Below are 22211 nucleotides of genomic sequence, written 5' to 3'. Positions count from 1 at the left end.
GATTTTATGACCCTGGAGGGTATATGCAGTGGTGTCTTGTTCATATCCTCCAGTGTGAGCATATATTGTCTTGGTCTGTGTGGAAAAGCAGGTGGGCAGCAAGAGCAAGGGCAATAGCTGAGTCTACAGGATACACAGCCCCACAGACTGCTTATGGAATAGCAGGACTGGGCCCATAATCAAGCAGTTGGTCAAGAATCCCTTAGAAAGTTATAAAGAAAAATAGAACGTATTCTGAACAGTGCTGTCCTTTTCACACATAAACTCACCTTAAAATAACATTTAATATCAGAAAAAAAATAATCTGTATTTTGGACTGAAACACAAGGGTTTTTAAATAAATTGATCCATTCTGGAATCTTCTAAAATAGAAGAGAATGACTATGAAGGAGAAGTGGGATGAGGGACCGAGTGGTGAGGGGTTATTGAGATGAGAGAGAGAGAGAGATAAGTACTGAATACTAAAAACTTGGGTGAATTCCTTACTCCATTGTAGTCAATGGCAAAACTTCAATGAGGCCAGGATTTCTCCCTCTGAGCCTCTATACATAATTAGGTTATTTTTGAAAATGTCAAGTAAAGGGGAGAGTATGTATTATTCTCGAATAGGGCCATTTCCTTACATGCATTCACATAGCATCCAAAAAAACCCAAACCCATGGACATCTTGGGTTTAGACCAATGGTGTGACATGGACCTAACAGTTTTAAGTCTTTTTCTAGTATTAGAGAGACTGGTGTGGGAGGTAGGGGAGGAAAGGGGAAATAGAGAGTGTGGGATGAGCCTGATAGCAGCACTTTTCTGAGAGCTTGACTAGAAAATAGCAGCACTGATGTTTGTAAGAATTGATCTTCATTGCATTACAATTGGGACTGTTGATTAATCAATAGAATAGAATATCAATTGAAATGTATTACATATTTTGGATGTTTTTCTAAATTTTCTGTGTTGTAATTGAAATCAAAGTGTATATTATTTTATTACAAATATTTGCACTGTAAAAATTATCAACAAAAGAAATAGTATCTTTCAATTCACCTCATACAAGTACTGTAGATTGTTATCGAGCAGAACCCGTCATCAGCATGGACGCATGTCCCCTGGAATCGTGGTTGAAGCATGAAGGAAAATATTAATCTTTAGCGCATCTGGCACATGAATATCTTGTGACACCAGCTACAACAGTGCCATGAGAATGCCTGTTCTCATTTTCAGGTGACATTGTAAACAAGAAGCGGGCAGCATTGTCTCCTCCAAATGTAAACAAACTTGTTTGTCTGAGCAATTGGCAGTACAAGAAGTAGGAGTGAGTGGACTTGCAGACTCAAAACAATGTGCAATTTTAATTTTGAATGCAGTTTTTTGTAGATAATTCTACATTTAATGATAAAGAGATTGCACTGCACTACACTACGTGTATTAGATTAACTGAAAAATACTATTTCTTATGGTTTTTTTTACAATGCAAATACTTGTAATCAAAATAAATATTAAGTGAGCACTGTATTCTTTATTATAATTGAAATGAATATATTTGAAAAAGTAGAAAACATCAAACAAATTTAAATAAATGGTATTCTATTGTTTAACAGTGCAATTAATCATGTGATTAATTGTGATTAATTTTTTAAATCGCTTGTTAGCCCTACTTTCAAGGAACAAAAGTATCCCTGGAAATGCCAAGCACAGTATATTGAATATCCACAACTTGTGTAATTCTTCAGCAAGAGCTAGTCCAGTGCTGGTTTCTTCTATGTCAGATACAATCCTTAGGTTCCCCCCTCCCAAATAACTGAGGTTGCAGCACTATCCTTCCTCCACAAGAATGTTGACACTGTCCCCTATACATGTGTGCCCAAAGTTGGGTTTACCTAGGAACTGAATACTACTTTGCTTAGGCACTTGCTCTGAACCTATGCCAAACTGCAACAATCAAATAAATCATGAACGCAGTTGTAACCTACCAATGGGCCTCCAGGTTACCCTGAAGCTGGTGAGGAGGGGAACAGTTTCATGACCAGTGCAGCGATGAAGGAGCAAACACATCCCTGCCCTGGTTTAATGCCCAGATGGTGTACACAAGTGACCTCAACATCCCTGACCTAACACTAATTAGAGGAAATCAGTATATGAGAGCATCTCTAATTGGGTGCCAAATGGACAGAGGGAAGGGGATTTACCAATTTGACCAGGCATTCAGGAGCCAATCAGCCCTGCAGTGCATTTTAAAACAACCAGTATGCCATGACTCTGGACAGGCAGCCTACCCACCTTGCAGTATCTGTCACATGGATACAGGGCACACTCTGAACACCCAGAACACCCAGTTGAAAAGGGACCCTAGCAGCTCTGGTCAGCACCACTGACAAGCTGAGGGTAGGGGTAAATTGTCCAGGCTGTGCATCCACAGCTGCACCAGGGGCATCTTTCATCCTGACTGGCCTGATTAAAGCACCCTACCTTGAAATAGGAGAGGGTAGTTTTTCAGTTTGTTTAATAGATTTTTGTATCATTCTAAAGTAAAGTAACTGGAAATACTTCCATTGACTCTAGTGGGCTTCAGATCAGGCGCACAGTAAATTTGAGAGTGCTTTGTGTACAGTCACTTTCACTGTTTCTCTTGTGTAGTCAGTTAAGTCCTAACCCTGCAAGCCTGTGAGTTAGGTTGCCAGGTGTCTGGTTTTCAACCAGAACACCCAGTTGAAACGGGACCCTAGCAGCTCTGGTCAGCACCACTGACAAGCTATTAAAAGTCTGGTGGGCAGCGCAGCAGTGGGGATGGGGATGGGGCAGGCTCCCTACCTGCCTTAGATCTGTGCGGCTCCTAGAAGCATTAGCTTGTCCCCCATCCAGCTCCTAGGTGTAGGGGCAGCCAGGGGGCTCTGTGTGCTGCCCTTGCTGCAAGCGTCAGCTCCCATTGGCCAGGAACCATGGCCAGTGGGAGCTGTGGGGGCGGTGTCTACATACAGGGCAGTGTGTAGCACTGCCTGGCCATGCCTCCAATAGAAGCCGGAGTGGGGACATGCCGCTGCTTCCAGGAGCTGCTTGAGGTAAGTGTCGCCCGGAGCCTGCCCCCCCTGTCTCCCTCCTGTGCCCCTGCCTTGATGCCCCATCTGCCTGCCAAACCCCTCGATCCCATCCCAGAACCCCCTCCTGCACCCTAACCCCTCATCCACAGCCCCACCCCAGAGCCCACACCCCCAGCTGGAGCCCTCACCTCCCCCCGTGCCCCAATCCCCTGCCTCAGATCTGATCCCTCTCCCACCCTCTGAATACCTTGGTCCCAGCCTGGAGTCCCCTCCTGCACACCAAATCCCTCACACCCAGCCCCACCCCAAAGCCCACTCCCCCAGTCAGAGCCGTCTCCCTCCACACCCCAACCCCCTGCCCCAATCTGGATACCCCTCCTGACATCCAAACTCCTCAGTCCCAGCCCAGAGCCCCCTCTGTACCCCAAATCCCTCATCCCCAGCCCCAAACCAGAGCCTGCACCCCCAGCCAGAGTCTTCACCCCCCTGCACCCCAATCCCCTGCCCAGAGCCTCCTCCCACACCCTGAACCCCTCATTTTTGGCCCTACCCTGGAACCCACACCCCCAGTCCAGAGCCCATACTCATACTCTGAACCCTTCAGCTCCACCCCCCAGCCTGGAGCATTTCTGTATTTTCTGCACCCAAACCCCTCATCCCTGGCCCTGCCCCAGAGCCCGCACCCCCAGCCACATCCTGCCTCAGCCTGGAGCCACCTCCTGACCCTGAACTCATCATTTCTGGCCCTACCCTGGAGACTGCACCCCAAGCTGGAGCTCTCATCCTCCCCACCCCCTGACTTAGCCTGGTGAAAATGAGCAAGTGAATGAAGGTGGGGAGAGTGAGCGACAGAGGGAGGGGGGATGGAGTGAGTAGGGGGCAAGGCCTCAGAGAAGGGGCAGGGCAGGGGTGTTCGGTTTTGTGCGAGTAGAAAGTTGGCAAACCTAACATGAATAAACATATGCATGTGAGTAATCTTTCTCATGCTGACTAATACCTGGCTCCATAAATAGTCCTATCTCATTCAATAGAGTTCAGTGGAGAGTCTAAAGTATATAGAATTACTTGAATGCATAAATATTTCAGAATTGGTGTCTTAATCAGTTTCTTCCTTGTTAAAAGACCCTTGTTATAAAAATCAACAGGGGAGCAGACTAATCTTTATAATTTTTAAAGGAATTTTAAAGGTATCAGGATATACTACCAGACACTCATTTTTTCCCAAAATAAGTCAATTAAAAATAGGTCTGAAATGCACAAAAGAAGTTAGGTGTCTAAGTCTACCTTTCATGTACTTAAGTCCCAGTTTGGGGACCATTGCAATACACAAAATTCCCACTGGATCCTGTAGCTACCTAAACTCACTTGCTTAGAGTCATTTGGGAGGGAAGGTAAGGGAGGGGATGCTCTGTAGCCTAGTGCCTACTGCACTTAGGATGCGGGCGACCCAGCATCCTGCCCCTCCCTCCTATTACTCTTTAATTACTTATCCAGAGGCAACAAGAGAGAATGAGGGAGCCATATATAAGACTATCCCATAGCTCAGTGGTTAAAGCACGCACCTGAAAGGTGGCTGATCACTGCTTGAATACCTTCTGGAGGTGGTATTTGAACCAGGAATCTATCACATGCCAGATGAGTATCTTAACCACTGGACTAAAAGTTACAAGATAAATCTTCCTGCTCCTCTGCTGCATGATAACACCATAGGCACCTACCATCAAGAAAGAGTTTGGAACTGAATATCCCAAACAGAGAGGTGCCTCTCTGCAGCCATGAGAGGGTCAGTGCTTAGTACACCCAACCCCAATTATTGGCATCTCTCATTGGATAGCATCTGTGAATTATAGCCTAAGATGCCTGTCTCTTCCCATTCATTTTGTAGGAGTTCAGGCACCTAACTCAGGCTTTAAGAACCTGTCATTTTCTAGGCACTCAGCAGAACAATGCCTAACTCTTTTTGTGCATTCAGGCCTTATCCTTTCTGTTCACAGAATGTCTGAGAATAGATCAGGGTTTGTTTGGGTTTTTTTTGTCAAGTTCTTTTGTTGTTTACATTTACTTAACACACACATACATATGTTATAAAGTAAATATATATATACACACACAATAGAGTGTGGGTCAAGTATTTGAAACTCATTGATCAAATTTTGAGTGATGTCAGCTAGGAGTGACTGGTTATATAAACATCATTGTTTCTGATGATAGCAAAGCTAAATGTAAATCTTATAATCAGCGTGAGAATTTGAAGAAGCCATTGGAGCTCTGAATCTCCGAGACTGGGGAATCAAATTTATGGAGAAGTAAGAAATAAGCAAGAAGACTAGCAATTGTAGAAAATGTTAAACTTTTTACCTTCTGGGCTGTTGAGCCCTTGCCCAGACCAGCATTGTGGTTTAAGATTACTGGCTGGGTACAGAATAGAAATTTAATATCCACACATTGCATGCTTAGAAAGTAATCTCTGTGTGTTGGTCAGATGAAGAAGCAGCTCATAACTAGGAGAGTCATTTTGCACATTTCATGAATAAGTTTCATAATAATCTTTATGCACATGAGCAAAAGCCAATGCATCAGAAGCCTGAATATAACCTACTCCATGAAAACACTACATTTGAATTTCTTAGGGCTGGTCTACGCTGGGGGAGGAGGGGAAATCGATCTAAGATACGCAACCTTAGCTATGCTATTTGAATAGCTGAAGTCGAAGTATCTTAGTTCGACTTACCTGGCCATCCTCACAGCGGCGAGTCGACTGCAGCGGCTACCCTGTCGACGTTGCTTACTTCTTCTGCCAAGGTGTAGTAGGGGCATGAATTCATGGATCGATTTATCACGTCTAGACGAGATGTGATAAATCAATCCTTGATAGATCAATTACTACCTGCCGATCCAGCGGGTAGTATAGACTTACCCTAAGGGTACCTTCCTTTCAGCTTTATAAATGGCTTAAGTAAACATGTCCTATTCATTAACTTTTAGGAACATTAGAACATAAGAATGGCCTTACCAGGTCAGACCAAAGGTCCATCTAGCCCTGTATCCTGTCTACTGACAGTGGCCAATGCCAGGTGCCCCAGAGGGAGTGAACCTAATAGGCAATGATCAAGTGATCTCTCTCCTGCCATGCATCTCCATCCTCTGACAAACAGAGGCTAGGGACACCATTCCTTACCCATCCTGGCTAATAGCCATTAATGGACTTAACCACCACATCACTCATGATTTTATATACTTCTATCATATCCCCCCCTAGTCTCCTCTTTTCCAAGCTGAAGAGTCCTAGCCTGTTTAATCTTTCCTCATATGGGACCCTCTCCAAACCCCTAATCATTTTAGTTGCCCTTTTCTGAACCTTTTATAATGCCAGCATATCTTTTCTGAGGTGAGGAGACCACATCTGTACGCAGTATTCGAGATGTGGGCGTACCATTGATTTATATAAGGGCAATAATATATTCTCAGTCTTATTCTCTATCCCCTTTTTAATGATTCCTAAAATCCTGTTTGCTTTTTTGACCGCCTCTGCACACTGCATGGACATCTTCAGATCACTATCCACGATGACTCCAAGATCTTTTTTCCTGACTTGTTGTAGCTAAATTGGCCCCCATCATATTGTATGTATAGTTGGGGTTATTTTTTCCAATGTGCATTACTTTACATTTATCCACATTAAATTTCATTTGCCATTTTGTTGCCCAATCACTTAGTTTCCTGAGATCTTTTTGAAGTTCTTCACATTCTGCTTTGGTCTTAACTATCTTGAGCAGTTTAGTATCATCTGCAAACTTTGCCATCTCACTGTTTACCCCTTTCTGCAGATCATTTATGAATAAGTTGAATAGGATTGGTCCTAGGACTGACCCTTGGGGAACACCATTGTTACCCCTCTCCATTCTGAGAATTTACCATTAATTCCTACGCTTTGTTCCCTGTCTTTTAACCTATTCTCAGTCCATGAAAGGACCTTCCCTTTTATCTCATGACAGCTTAATTTACATAAGAGCCTTTGGTGAGGGACCTTGTCAAAGGCTTTCTGGAAATCTAAGTACACTACGTCCACTGGATCCCCTTTGTCCAAGGTAAACATATGGCATTACTATGGAGAATTCTGTGTCTCATCAATGTAGCTTCACAATATAAATAAGTTATTAAAGATGTACTTGCTAACCATGCTTCCACCTTCACCTCACTCATACTCTACACATCTTGTTCACTCCTTGCTCAGGCCAAAGGATTTGGTTTCAGTGGTACATTTGCCTGAATAAGAAGTGAAAAGATGCCTGCATGTCCATTTTCCTAGAATAATATCAAGGTCCAGATTTTTTCATAAGTGTGAGAGTGCAATTGCACATACAAGACTGAGCATGTGTGCACAAACAATTATAACTGTCACTGTGCATGAAAATTATGCTTGCAAAGCTTTGTATGTGCACTGCTGAAAATTTGGGTTCATATGTAGAATATATAAAGCCTTCCCGGGACAATTGGGGTAAAGCATGTGGTTGTGTGTGGCTAAATTCTACCAAAAAAAATAAATGCTGCCAAAATACATCACCCTTCCGTACTGTGAGACAAAAGCAAAATTATAAGGCTGGTGCTCTCATATAGGCCCAGATGACTTTGTTAGTGTGTTGATCTGAAAGGGTCTATACCAGCACCCACTGAAGGCAACAAAGACATTTTTCAGTACTTCAGTAAAGAAGTGGCTGGGAATGGCAACCCGCAGCCACTGTAAGCTGTGGGCGGCCGTGCAAATGTAAACACTGTCTCACAGCCCGCCAGTGAATTATCCTGACGAACTGCATGCGGCTCGTGGACTGCAAGTTGCCCACCACTGAGATGTAGTGATTTGGGGCTTACTTAATTTTAGTAATTGCCAGTAATGCAGCAGCTGCTTTCAACCATGCTGAAGTTGAGCCAAAAATTTTGTCAGGCGACCAGCCAACAATATTTCAATAGTTGATTCTCAAGGCGAGAAAAGGATAAAGTCAACAGTTCTGGATGCTAAGTGTTAAGGCAAACATTAGAATAATCTTATCATTATTATGCAAATTGGAAAGGGAAACCCTAACACAATAATGTCTGAGTTTTTGAATGAAGGTCAAATGACTTATTTTTGCTCTACTGTCCAGTTTTCTATACTCAGATTTCATGGATGTCAGTACCAAACTTAATACTGTTCATGTACTGTAAAAAGATCCTTTTTTAAACTGTGGAGGGCCCAATTATATTTAATGTCTGATGTATTTGTATTTATCTGGAAGAAATTTTGTTTTCTCTATAGTTTTGGCTTTGAGATTGGCCTTGATACCTAGATTTATATTTTGCTATTTTAATTAAATGACTGTGCCTGTTCTGAAGTGTTAGAGGTACGTCTCAATTAAACATAATTATGAGGAATGCTGTTGTAATGAAATTAATAAACAATATGATGAGACTATGCTTGAAGATGCTCAAATGTGTGTTGGCTCTAACTCATCCTGACAAAACCCAAACCATTTGATAGCTCCAAAAATACTGAAGCCACATTGGAAGAGGTGAAACAAACAATGATAAAGCAAACATGTTAATTTAGTAATTAACTAAAACATGGATTTAGTAACAGTGGGGCTATAGGTTGGCATTATTGCTGGGAGGCCCTGATACAGAAAGTGGAATATGTCATGCTTCAGAGACCGGGAAGATGGACATGGAAGTTTTGCTGGGGAAGCTGCTTGTAGCTCTACATAAATCACATCCCATGTGCATTTGTTAGGAGAGAGGCCAGCCTAAAACCCAAACCCTGGCACTGTTTCATAACTCTAGTGTTACTTCTGAAAACAGCAGACTGAAAAATACTACTTTTTATAAGCTGGTCAAGGGGGTAATAGACAGACGTCATTTTATTGTGGTTGCTTCTGGCAGTATTTTGTCTTCCAATCCTCATGTTGTGTTCTGAGGGTTTTTTTACACTTAATCTTTTATTGGTGTTTTTGTAGACATACAAAATAATGCCATACACTGGATCAACATTAATATAGCACTTCAATCCATGCTCCAGATGTTTCTCTTCAGCCTATTGTAAAATAAAAGCTGGGTATAAATGTATGAACAATTAAAGCATTTTATGCATTTACTACCTGTTCTGCACACGGATTATCCACAAACATCATGTTTTTCTTGTATTTATTAAGTATTCAAATTTTTTTTGCAAATGATTCTGGATCTGTAACATTAGTTCAATGTTCAGATGTCAACATTCAAAAATTCAACTGTATTAATTGAATGCATAGGTCACAGGGTATCTTTATTTAACATTATTGGAGTGTAATTCTGAGATTACGTCTTCTAGTATGAATAAACCAAAAATTAATTTTATTTCCAACAAATATTTCTGCCAATAAACAAATTCAATTTGCTATTTACAGCGAGTGAATACAAATGGGATGTAGACACCGTTGAAGGAAATATATTTAAAAATAGAAGCAATTGTAGTTCCCCCACTTTGATGAATTCCCTCATATGATACCAAACCTAATATAATACATGCTAGGATCATCCACTCATATCTCACTTAATTTCCCTGCCATTGCAGGGGCATCAGGTGTTGATGTGCCTTGGTCCCTCCTGTGGTCCACAATAGTCTCCTTAGGGCTATTATAATACTTCGGTCTAATTCTGGTTGTTGGGCTGGTTGTGGAGGTGGCTGGGTGGTGCTGTGGCCTGTGATATATACAGGAGGTCAGACTAGAAGATCTGGTTGTCCCTTCCGGCCTTAAACTCTGACTATATGAAATCTGAATCTATCACTTTCATACTGACCACCTGTATTCCTCAAATACCTGAATTTAATAAGGACATGGCTCTGAGAGACCCATCCAGTGGAGCTGTCGTACATATTTTGTGTGTGTGATTCTCAGCTTGTGCCGACATTGTCCCACTAGCTGTCATCCATCTAGCACTCTGAAAAGAATAGCCTAGTCATGGTAGCATGGACTAGCCATCGCAAGTACAAACATGGACATGGGTTCATACTGGGGGCAGCTAGCTCATGCCACGGCTTGCCAGACCTGAGGAAGAGTTCTGAGTAGCTCAAAAGCTGGTCTCTTTAACAACAGAAGTTGGTCCAAAACAAGATATTACCTCCCCCACCTTGTGTCTCTAATATTTGACATACCTAGTAATGAATTAAAATTTAAAAATGGAAATTCATTAAAAATACATTGGATGCCTGAAATAAAATTGCAAAGAAATTCAGAGATAATGAGCAATCTTTCTAATGCTGGTATTATCTACATCAGGGGTCAGCAACCTCTGGCACGCAGCTCGCCAGGATAAGCACCCTGGTGGGCCGGGCCAGTTTGTTTGGTTTGGAGGGAAGCCACCACCAGCACATCCCTCGCCCGCACCACTTCCCGCTGCCCCCATTGGCCTGGGACAGTGAACCGTGGCCAGTGGAAGCTGCGGTCCACCAAACCTGCCGACGTGGCAGGTAAACAAACTGGCCTGGCCCACCAGGGTGCTTACCCTGGCGAGCCACGTGCCAGAGGTTGCCGACCCCTGATCTATATACAAGGACCAATCCAAAGCACACTGAAGTCAATGGAGAGATTCCCATTGACTTCAATAGGCTTTGGATCAGGCCAGTAAGGCTTAATTCCATTACCATTGAATTTAACTGTTGCGTTTTTGGTTTTGGTTTTTCTCTTAATGTCACAGGGAGTGGGACCTATCCCATAAGCCTCTGCCTGGTTTCAGATAAACTTGCTCACTATTTTCTCAAGGGGTGGAGAGAATGGATTTCAAAAGAATAAAGAGAGTTGAAAGTCAATGGGAAGTGAATGCAAAACTCTTAATTGTGCCTTGGAAAACTTCCCTCTTGATTGCAATACCCTTATTCACAATGAGTAGTCCTTTACTCTGTGAGTAGACACATTGACTTCTATGGAAGCATTGAGTGAGCAAGGCATTATTCGTGAAAAATAAAAGGAGGAGCAGAGTCTGGCACTGTGATAAGTTAGTAAATGTACTGGCTCTTTTTTTAAAAAATGCCTAAAGTTTGGCTCCTCAATCTCTATTTAAACCCTTAAATAAACAGACTAAATTTTCAAGCACTCAGAATGTCATGGACTTCAATATTTGAAAATCTTGATCATAGTCAGAGCCATGCAACCCACTACTTGTGTAAGAAGAGCTGCTGAATTTGTTTATAGCACCACCAACAAAAACACATTATTCAGCTATTTCTTTGCATTGTTTGAATATATATATATATATGTATGCTCAAATCCAAAGAAAATAAGACCAGATTTTGAAAAGTTTCTGGGTGCTGAGCACTGTTGAAAATGTGGACCTAAAGAAATAAATTACAAATAGGGCAGGAGAGGTGGTGATGTCAGAGTGAGGAATGTCACTGTGAGAACTGCCTGTAATGCTGAAATAGTGTAAACACATTGAAGAGGAGGATGAATTATTAGGGTTGTTCAAAGGATGTATCATGGAAAAATGGGACAAAAAATGAGCAGATTAAAAGTGAAGAATATTAAGAATCTATAAGACTAGTAAAGTTATTGAATGATGGAACAAAGTCCTTAGGGAAGTGGAGGAAAGCCCAACACTTGTGAGTCAGTTAAAGCTAAACTGAACAAAGTACTCAAGGCTATAATTTAGGGCTGCATTGGCAAGGGGCAGACTAGGTCATCTAATAGATCTTTCCCATTTCTAATCTCTGTCTCTGTGGGATGTTAATTATACTGCATATCAATATATCATGGCAATTATACTACTGTAAATTAATGTAACAATGCATTATTAAGAGACTAATTATTTTAAAGTATTTACATTCTTCCCCTATTCCATTAAACACTTAATTAGCTTAAGTGTAATAGAAAATTATCCTACTATACATAGAATAATTCTACTACATCTGCATTTTTATTATTATTCAAGATGGAGGGCATCCTTCATAAAGGAGGTGAGGAGGGCAGCAAACAAAGGCTTATGAATTAGTCAAGTTTGTATGCAGATTAAATACACTACTAATCAATAGGACAAATACACTCTGAAAAATCCAGGCTGATTCAATCAGATTATTTTTATTCGAGACTTTGAAGCCTGTTGTTCTAATACAAAAATAGGTAAGATGCTTGCATTATGATGCAAACTATGATAGGTAGAGAAGTACTATGTATTCAGAAATTATAAACGTTACAGAATAATGCAATTGAGATATGAAAAAAAATGCCTTGATTTAAGAAAGACAATGGTAATTATTACCAATATCTTTGTTTTAACATTACAGTCTTTTTTGTATGCTGGAAAAAAAATGTTTAAGAGATATAGTAATATAGTACATCTTGCATGACTGACATATATATATGTTCACCTAATGTTAGCCTTTGAATGTTTGTATGATTGATTCAATATATATAATAGAGCAACACTTATTAAAATGTTTTTCTAATCAATATTAGAACACAAGGTCTTCTTTCTAAGCCTTTCTATACATCACTGTCCTGACCTAAACAAACCGAACTATCTTACAAAATAGATGCAAAATCTCATCATATGTCATATTTGAAGCACCTTTATTCAAATACTGTACATATTTTTCTTCCTTTTCTAAAGTTTTGGAGTCAAGTAGAATAACACATTAACATTTTCCATAGTATGTACTTTCTAACAATTCCCCCCCACTCCCGGAAAGGATGTAGGAAGCTGCAGCTTTTAAACTATTAAGATTTCTTTAACCAGATTAAAAAATTCCTATAAACTGGAAATAAAATGAAGTATGTGGTTACCCTATTCTGACCAATCAGGTTAGACTATTGATCAGTCTATTCCATTAGCTATAAAGGCCAGATTGCAAATGCCTAACTCACCTGAGCTGTCGCTCATATGAGGAGTCTCATTGGGGTCAGTGAGATCACTCACTTTAGTAATTGATTACTGTGAGTAAAGAATTCAAAATGTGGCCCTCAGTTAATTCAATCATAGTATCTGTTACAATCTTCAGGGTCCTGCTAATGACTGGTGGCTTGTACAAAAACCCATTGAAACCAATAGAAATACTTCCATTGATTTCACTGAACTTTGGATCAGGCCCTGATTGTGTCACCCTTAATAATACTCAATTTTTTTTTGGCCAATATAGAAAATTGTTTTGAATTGGCTGATGCTGCAAATATTTCTAGTTTGATTCATTAGAATGTTGATTTTGCACCACCACCAACTAAATCTTAACCCTTGGGGGTTTGATTTAAGTCTATCCTTGGTTCTCTTTCATCCTTCCATCCCCAACTTATTTCCTCCTGTGCTTAATTTGAATCTGATATAATTCAGGTCTCCTTTCCTTCAGCTTTCTTGTGGTCATTATTTTGCTTCTCCTCTGCATGGATCACCACCTTGTAGTGGTGGAGAGGCTTGCATGTCTCAATGACCCTGAGAATGATGTTGCCTGGAGTCATGTACTCCCTTTGGGCTACCCATGGCAGAACGGTCAAGGGCAAGGTTCTAGACAAAGTGTGATCCAAGAGGTCCCTAATAGCAGAGCAGACAGAGGATAACTGCACAATGGAGGTGAAACTGTTGTGGAATATTACAACGGCTGTGAAGGTGGATGAAGGGTGCCCACGCCATTGGTTTCAAGTCCTCTATCTGTCAATGATAGTGTGGTGACTGTTGTTCACCAGTCTCCCCACTTTAAAAGAAGTCCTGCACAGGCATCTTCCAGTTTTGGAGAAAAATAACATTGCACAAGTCAAAAGTCTGGTGGCAATCGGTGAACGGTGATGGGAACAGGACAGTGAAATATGGAAGTTCCTAGTTAAAGACCGACACACAGGAGGTGGGCGTGTGATACAGTCATCTTGCTTGAGGATTGAAGCTGGATGAGCATCTCAGCAGCTGCACCCACGACTGAGCAGTCCTTTCTAGGATCCACTCTGCTCACCCCACATGGGGAGGGTGTTAGAAAAGGTACTCTAAATATAGTCTTGCCTCTGTTTTTCCTGGATGGATAGCTGCGCCAGCAGGATCACCACCTCAGTGGTCGAAAATGTAAGAAACTCTTCAAAGTTGGAACTTGGAAAGTACGTACCCTGATGGACAACTCAAACAGTGACTGACCAGAGTGATGTACAGCCATTATTGCTCGTGAATTGAGTCGGTTTAACATCAATATTGCTGCTTTGTCCGAAACTAGAAGAGCTGATGAAGGACAGGTGAGGGAGGAGAAAGGAGGATACACCTATTTCTGGAAGGGAAAATCTATAGATGAACCCCGATTGCATGGAGTGAGGTTTGTCATAAAGAACGAGCTCGTAAGGTGCCTCTCTGAGGTACCAGTTGGCATCAATGTGCAGTTTACGACACTCTGACTGAGGCTTACCAAAAATCAACAGGCAATATTGTGAGCACCTATGCACCAACACTGGATGCCAATGAGAATGTAAAGGAAGATTTTTATTCTCAGTTGGAAACCATTTTACTGGAGACCCCTACAGAAGACAAGATCATCCTTCTGGGGGATTTCAATGCAGTGTGGGACAAGACTCAGACCTGTGGAAGGGAACAATCAGGAAAGACAGAGTTGGCAAAGGCAATTCAAATGGAATTCTGACCAAGTGTGCTGAACATGAACTTATTATTATGAACACTCTCTTCCGACAAAAGGAAAAGTTCAAAACATCTTGGAGACATCCACGGTCAAATAACTGGCATCTTCTTGACTATGTTATAGTTCATGCCCGAGATCGTAGTAACATACTTCTCACAAGAGCAATGATAAATGCTGATGACTGTTGGACTGATTATCGCCTTATTCAATCCACAATGAAAATTAAGATCACTCTCAAATGGAGGCTGCAAAAGAAGCAGCTCAGGCACAAGTTGAAAATTCAAGATTTGAAGGACCTTATTCAGTGTGACCACTTTCAAGCAGTCTTAGAAGAAAATCTCCCATCGGAGTTTCCGGAAGAAATTGAGGAACACTAGAGTCAGTTGAAAGCAGTAATCATCAATGCCTGTGAAGAAACCACAGGCTACCAAACCAGAAAACATCAGGACTGGTTTCATGTGAATGATGTTGAAATTCAGCAACTCATTAATGAGAAGAGAATGGCATTTTGTGCTTGGCAGAATGACATAAATTGTAATATAAAGAGAGAAGCCCATGCGAAGGCAAGGGTGGAAGTACAACGTAAAACCAGAGAACTCAAGAACAAATGATGAACTGAGAAAGTGCAAGAACTCCAACATCTTGTTGGCATCCAAAATATATGTGGTTTCTTTAGTGCCACCAAAATTGTTTATGAGCCAATTTGCCATGGTATTAATCCTCTTCTCTCTAAGGATGGAGCCACACTTTTGAAGGACAACAAAGCTATCAATTCTTGCTGGAAAGAACATTTTGAAGATCTCCTTAACCATAATTCTATGGTTGCAGATGAAGTCACTTAGCAAATCCCTCAACAACCATTTAGGGATGAGCTGGGAGATCGTCCTAATTTGTATCAGGTACACAATGCCACCAAGCAGATGAAGAACAACAAGTCAGCAGCTCTAGATGGAATCCCTGCTGAAATCTTTAAAGTGGACCAGAGCTAATTCAGCAGCTTTACCTACTTATCCTTAAAATCTGGTTAAGTAGGAGATACCCAGTGAAATGAGGGATGCCCTGATTGTCACCCTCTTCAAGAAAGGGGATAAAGCAGACTGTAGAAATTATCATGGTATCTCCCTCCTAGCCATTGCAGGAAAAGTTCTGGCATGGAGCCTTGCAACTTGCCTTCTGCCCCATCAGAAGAAATTTTACCAGCATCACAGAGTGGTTTCCGACTATGTCATGGAACTGTGGATATGATCTTCACAGCACAGCAGCTATAAGAAAAGTGTCGGGAGCAAAACCAACCACTGTACATGGCTTTTATTGATTTAACTAAAGCCTTTGATTCAGTGAATCACCATGCCCTCTGGACTGTATTTTCTAAGATTGGATGTCCTGATAAATACATCTATGTCCTAAATTTGCTAAATGATAACATGAAAGCAACTGTTCTGAGCTGCACTGGCTCCCAGAATGAAACTTTCAAAGTACAAACAGAAGTAAAACAGGGCTGTATTGTCGCTCCAACCCTATTTGTGGTTTTTATCACCATCATTCTTTATCTAGTTGCTGGGAAGTTTACAGCTGGCATTGAAATCATTTACAGAATGGATGGAAAGCTATTTAGGATTAGCAGGCTGAAAGCCAAGAGAAAGATCTCCAAAACATCTATTGTAGAACTTCAGTATGCTGATGAACAACACACTCTTTGCCACTCTGAGAAAGATCTTCAAACTATCCTGAATGTGTTTGTTGATGCTTACACGTGTCTTGTTCTCACTCTTAATATCAAGAAAAATAAAGTGCTCTATCAGTCCTCTCCAAATGAGGTATTACATGCCCCATCTATCAAAATCAATGGAGTGGCACTGGAGAACGTTGATCATTTCCTCTACCTGGGAAGTCATATTTCATCCAAGGCAAATATTGATGAAGAAATTCAACATCGCCTGAGCTGTGCCAGTGTAGTTTTTTTTTTCATTTATGGCACAGGATTTTTGAAGATCATGACATTCGAACAGACACCAAGCTTCTTGTTTATCAAGCCATTATTCTCTCAGCACTGTTGTATGGGTCTGAAACTTGGACAACCTGTAGACATCACTTGAAAGTCCATGAGAGGCACCATCAACGCTGCCTTTGTAAGATTCTGAAGATCAAATGGGAAGACAGGTGCACCAATATTAGTGTCCTGAAAGAGGCAAAGACCACCAGGATCGAGGCAATGATCAGCCATCAGCAATTCTGCTGGACATGTCCGGATGCCAGACCATCGCCCCCCAAAACAGGTCCTGTTCTCTCAGCTGAAAGAAGGGTACCGTAACGTGGGTGAACAATGGAAGCATTATAAGGACTTACTGAAGGACAACCTAAAAAAGTGTAATATTGACATTGACACTTGGGAGACACTTACCCAGGATCGCTTAAAATGGAGGGAAGTCTTACGTGATGGTCCCCTGCATTTTGAACTTGGTCGCAGACAAGCTGAAGAGGACCAGAGGTGCAGAAGGAAGGAGAGACTGGCTTCCAGTCATGGTCAACAGCCTCCTGCTGAGCCTGAAAACATCTGCCCTCATTGCAATAGAACTTGTGGTTCAAGGATTGGTGTTATTAGCCACCTGAGGACCCATAACTCCAATGGAAGATGATCATACTCGGCAATTAACAATCGCCCATCATCATTATCATCATTTTATTTCCTCCTGTCAAGTCATCTTTCTTTCTGGAGATGTATCACAATTGAATTCTGCCATTTTTCCATCCAATTTCTCCCTATTTTGTTTCGGGTGGCTTTCATTTTTCTATCTTCCTCACCTTATTTCCATCAGGCATTAATAAAGCATACACAGGATGGTGGAGGAAAACTTCATGGACAACTCTGTGCAATTATAAGACAAACAGAGGCACCAGAATTGGAGGAAGAGAACAAATGGGTGAGGACACAGTCAATTCATGGAAATTTCTGAAAACCAGGAGTGCCAATCAGAGATGGCTAAGAATTCTATAAGGAGGAAGGAAGTTAATTGTATTATTTTGTTTTGTTAAGGAATAAGATAGGCTGGCTTGGGTATTAGGACCTTGAAAGTTTAGGTCCAGATTCAGCCATCCTTTCCATGAATAATAGTTTACTCAGTAGTGCTATGGTTTTCACTGAGATTATTTGAGAAAAAGGGTAGATTCAAGCCCTTAAAGAATGTGTCCTGATTCCAAACACCATATAGTACATTGGTGTAAATTATAAATAATTCTGTTGAAGTGGAATTCCACCAGCAGAACTGAGATCAGAATCCTCGGGATGTAAGAACATCATTAAAAGAAAATTCCTTTAGTCCTGGTAGTATGCGAATAAGTATGAATAAAAATTTCTGCATAGGAAAAGTCAAAGTAAGCACACATTTTTGCAGGGTTCCAGGGAGATTGTGATAGGCTGGGTCTAATGTTTGTCATTATAAACTAACAAAGCGTCCAATCCTGCAACCTGTTTTCATGGCAGTAATCCTTACTCATTTAGAGTAGTGCTTCCATAGCGGTTATATTAGTCCAAAAATTCTCAGATACACACTACACCTAAAACCCAGGAACCTTTAATAATTACTTCTGGAGGAAATTGGGAAAGGTGCACCATCTCCACTTCAGGAACAACTTTATCTTATTTTAAGCACAATGTTTAAGGAATTATGTGTTATCCAGTTGAGGGGAAAAGTTTTTAATGAGTGTAATGAGAAGAACCTAAGGCAGAAATTCATATTTTTTCAAATCACAGTGAAAGCTTTCATGATGATGTCTGAACAGATCTGATGAGGAAAAAAGGTTTGAAACCTATTTGATAGCTAAATTGGATGAAGAGATCATATTTAAACAAATAACGGATAGATCTCTCATAAGTATTGAAATAGATTTCTTCCAAAAACTCTGAGCTGGAGTGCAATGTTGCATGAAAAAATGGAGATGTCATAACTCTTTACTATATAAAACTCTAAAGTAACACCCCCACTTCATCCACTACACCCTCCTGTGGCTCTAATGGTAAATATTTATTATTAATACTATTACCTTGTACTCACAGGGTATCTTCCACCTGAGGATCTCAAAGTACTTTGGGCTCATTATGGCTTTACCCATGGTATGGGTAACCAGCACAGGGGGATAAGAGGAAACCTTATATCCCATATTCCTCTTTGTCCTTTACCTAATATACCCACAAACTTGCCTAGATTAATTTATTCAGAAAATCATTTAACCATGCCCCACCACCCAGTGTTAATGGGACTAATCTGTGGATAATTTGTGAACAAAGAGTGACAATCCAAAGATATTCATTACAAATCATTCATCCTGCTGTAATAAATATTATTAAACATATTTTATAGAAGGGTAATCTGAAAAATAGGAAGGGTAAACGACTTACCAAAAGTCACAGAACCTATGACTGCGGGCTCTCAGTCTAGTCCTGTAAGCACTGGAGCATATTGTCTTTTTTCCCTTCCTGTACCTTGTTCAGTTCCCTCTCATAGTTGTAAAAGGGGGAGATTTGGAAATCAATGGGAGCCAGATTTGTAACTCCCATTTGTGCCTTTGACACAAACAGATTAAAACAGATTAATTTATTTTAATGATAGTAATGGCATTTCTCTTCATGACTCCTCATTTCAAGACTTAACCCCTTTCTTGGAAAGTTGGATGTTCTCTTTGGTACACTGTCACAATTGTTTGCCTTAATTTTCCCTGCACTGGGGGATGGGAGTGGGGGGATGAGGGAGAAAATATACTGTCTGACTCAGGAATTACAAAGGCTATGCTATAATAATGTGTGACAAAGTATGGAACACCTGTTTCAGACAGAAGATATGGGAGAAGCTGGCCAGATTTATATGGTATGCAGAAGGTTTGCTAGCAAGATGGTACAGAAAATTGGGGAAGGACAGAAAATGCCTATTTGATACCAAGTGAAGTCCACTTAAGAAGTATGAGCAACACTTGTAAGTATAAAGAGGAGAAAGCAACATGATCTGTATATTCTGTATGTTGCAATAGGTTCCTTCATTCATTCTCTTGACAATACGTAGATGATTTATTTACAAATGTTTAGCCATAGGATGAATTGATCTTAATGATGATTCACAAGTAAATATTGTGACAGTATTTAATTTGTTTGCAGTGTTGTAGTTGTGTTGGTCCTAAGGTATTAAAGAGACAATAGATAAGCTTGTCTCTCTCACCAGTAGAAATTGGTGTAATAAAAGATATTACCTTGCCCACCTTGTGTCTCTCTAATATTTAATTTGGCATTCATCTTGATATCTGAACTCACGACAAGGTTTAAATTGAGACATTCTAGATTTCAATAAGAGAAATGAAACACAAAGGTCCCCTGCTGACTTCAGCTTTACTAGTCAGGTAAGAAAAGAGGATTTAACCATTGGGGAAGGCTTGGGCAGAGGACTAATGGAAGACCGCATCTTTAGTTCACAGAAAAGAGTTCTGGAGGTTTTCTAAGCATTTAACAGAAGAAATAACTCTTTTTCTGAGAGATAATTTAGGATCTTGGATGCCAGATAGTGCCATTCATGAGAAAGTCACTTTGTGCTATTATAGCAACATGACTGAACATAAGAACATAAGAATGGCCATACTGAGTCAGACCAAAGGTCCATCTAGCCCAGTATCCTGTCTATCGACAGTGGCCAATGCCAGGTGCCCCAGAGGGAGTGAACCTAACAGGTAATGATCAAGTGATCTCTCTCCTGCCATCCATCTCCACCTTCTGACAAACAGAGCCTAGGGACACCATTCCTTAACCATCCTGGCTAATAGCCATTAATGGACTTAACCTCCATGAATATATCCAGTTCTCTTTTAAACCCTGTTATAGTCCTACCCTTCACGACCTCATCAAGCAAGGAGTTCCACAAGTTGACTGTGTGCTGTGTGAAAAAGAACATCCTTTTATTTGTTTTAAACCTGCTGCTCATTAATTTCATTTGGTGGCCCCAAGTTCTTGTATTATGAGAACAAGTAAATAACTTTTCCTTATTTGCTTTCTCCACATCACTCATGATTTTATATACCTCTATCATATTCCCCCTTAGTATCCTCTTTTCCAATCTGAAAGGCCCTAGCCTCTTTAATCTCTCCTCATATGGGACCCATTCAAAACCCCTAATCATTTTAGTTGCCCTTCTTTGAACCTTTTCTAGTGCCAGTATATCTTTTGTGAGATGAGGAGACCACATCTTTACGCAGTATTCAAGATGTGGGCATACCATCGATTTATATAAGGGCAATAAGATACTCTCCATCTTATTCTCTATCCCCTTTTTAATGATTCCTAAAATCCTGTTTGCTTTTTTGACCGCCAGTGCACGGACATCTTCAGAGAACTATCCACGATGACTCCAAGATCTTTTTCCTGACTTGTTGTAGCTAAATTATCCCCCATCATATTGTATGTATAGCTGGGGTTATTTTTTCCAATGTGCATTACTTTACATTTATCCACATTAAATTTCATTTGCCATTTCGTTGCCCAATTACATAGTTTTGTGAGATCTTTGTGAAGTTCTTCACAATCTGCTTTGGTCTTAACTATCCTGATCAGTTTAGTATCATCTGTAAACTTTGCCATCTGACTTTTTACCCCTTTCTCCGGATCATTTATGAATAAGTTGAATAGGATTGGTCCTAGGACTGACCCTTGGGGAACACCACTAGTTACTCCTCTCATTCTGAGAATTTACCATTTATTCCTACCCTTTGTTCCCTGTCTTTTAACTAGTTCTCAGTCTATGAAAGGACCTTCCCTTTTATCCCATGACAACTTAATTTACATAAGAGCCATTGGTGAGGGACCTTGTCAAAGGTTTTCTGGAAATCTAAGTACACTATGTCTACTGGATCCCCCTTGTCCACATGTTTGTTGACGCCTTCAAAGAACTCTAATAGATTAGTAAAACATGATTTCCCTTTACAGAAACCATGCTGACTTTTGCCCAACAATTTATGTTCTTCTGTGTGTCTGACAACTGAGTAAACACCATTGGAGATTACCATAAAGGAGTTAGCCAGAACAATGGAATTTCTGTTGAAGACTGAAATTCTTTGCTTGTTGTCATCCAAGAAGGATTAATGAAGGGAGGTTAATATTATTTTGCCTATAATCTCATTTTCCAGCTAGCAAATGTCCCCTTAAAGTATACCTCAAAATTAACATACACGACAGTAGATGTCTGCATTGTTAGCTGACAACTTGGACTTGACATTTTAAAATTTTAGTTTTCTTATTCTCATTGCATTGCCTCAATCTGACAATGAGTATATCACAACAGTATGAATTTCATATTAATTAAAAGGGTTAATCCCAGCCATACTGCATCTCTTTAGAAAAATATAGAGTGTAACTTGTCCTAAATGTAAACCTTTAAATTACTTTTTTCAGGAAATGGATTTTTGAATATTTTTTTCTCTAGAATTTACTTTTTACATTGTTTGTTTTAAAATTATTAATTTTAAATGACAAGGGATTAAATAATAACAAGCATCTGTTAATCCACAGGTTAACTCTAAAAGTGGAAAGAAATGTGGGATTTCCA

This window comes from Mauremys reevesii, linkage group 1 (assembly GCF_016161935.1).
Source record: "Mauremys reevesii isolate NIE-2019 linkage group 1, ASM1616193v1, whole genome shotgun sequence".
Classification (NCBI taxonomy): domain Eukaryota; kingdom Metazoa; phylum Chordata; order Testudines; family Geoemydidae; genus Mauremys; species Mauremys reevesii.
Note: the sequence above shows the minus strand (reverse complement) of the source record.